This window comes from Tarenaya hassleriana, unplaced genomic scaffold (assembly GCF_000463585.1).
Source record: "Tarenaya hassleriana unplaced genomic scaffold, ASM46358v1 Cleome100, whole genome shotgun sequence".
Taxonomy (NCBI): Eukaryota; Viridiplantae; Streptophyta; class Magnoliopsida; order Brassicales; family Cleomaceae; genus Tarenaya; species Tarenaya hassleriana.
Window position 1 is genome coordinate 21033 of NW_010960189.1, and position 1494 is coordinate 22526.

Here is a 1494-nt window from a genome sequence, read left to right on the forward strand (position 1 = left end):
GCTTTAATTGAATTGAGGTTATTGCTTGTGATCTTCTTGGTCAGTTGATTGATTGATCTTAGATTCTGATTTGCAACAAGAGTTGAGATTAAATTCGGAACGAATTCATTGAATGAATTGATTAAGACTATTGAGAGATAGGTTAATCGGTTTAGGAACTATGATAGTGATCATTAATGCGTTTGATATTTTAATCTATTAGGTTGAGAGATCGATAGGTTAAATTATTGGATAGTGGATTTAGGACTTGAGAGAGCCAAATCTGATATTAGAACTTGAGATCCCCGATTAGAGTTCCATATTCGTAGATTCTCCATCCTTAGAAACAATCCCTTCGCGTTAAAGTTATCCCGAAGCTACGGTGGTTTATCTATCTGATTTTCTTTAGTTAGTTCATTGTTTTATTTTCGATATTCACATACTTCATTCCATATTTCCGGATCTAATTCTTGGTTGAGTCTTATTTCTAGAGTTAACTATTCCCTGTGTTCGACCCTGGTACTACAGCTGATCCGTATCCTTGCGATATTCGCTGTATCTAGGTTTTTTATTACTTGAGCTTATTTATACACCTAGATTTGCGTTATCAGGTCTCCCCCAGAAACTCATGTTGTTGAGCATTTGAATGCATTGCAGTAGGAGTTCGAAATCTTCTAACGGTCCCCGATTTATGCATGATAGTAGTTGGGTGTGCTTCGGTTGTGTGTACTTCGAAGCATTCTAGGGGCAGCTTGGGCTGGGCCCCTTTGATGCACACGCACCGAGTCTTATATTTAATACCCGATTCGTACCACTATCCGCAAGTATACGGTAGTTGTAGTATCGGGGTCGAACACGAGGACTAGGATGTATTAGCCTATCTCTAAGATAGATTAGGTGGTCAAGTAAAAATGTGGTTTGTGATAAGTGTCGGAATACAATAAAACAAGTAAGATTAACGGTTTGTAAAACAATGGTTTGAGGCGTTGTATCGGGATCCCTCATGAGTCGCATGGACGGTTAGTGATGCTACAATGTTTTAGGGTTTATCTCCAATTGGGGGTTTCAAGCACTTCTTCTAGAGCTTGTCTCTCCCGAGCTTAAACTCACTACCTAGAGAATCGATTTACCTATCTCCCAATGATCTAAATGATCTCTAGATGCATTAATGTACCCTATCATAAACCCTAAGCAAGCTAAGCCATCTCCCAATGTGAATAACTCACTCATTTGACATTTGGTTCCAAACATCATCCCCATATCCCTATGATCAATGTGTTCTATGGTCATATCAATTAGGGTTTTGCCCAAATCAATAGCATTAAGCACAAAACATCAAACCAATGGAAGAAAACTCAAAGACATCATAGATTAAGCTTAGGTGTCCATACAAAAGGGGGGATCCCTCACCCACAACAAAGTCATTACTCCATAACTAGGGTTTCAAAACAGAAAGCAAAATGAAGAAACATGGAAAAGGAGAAGAAATGCTCAAGATGGTCTTCAATGGTGGTC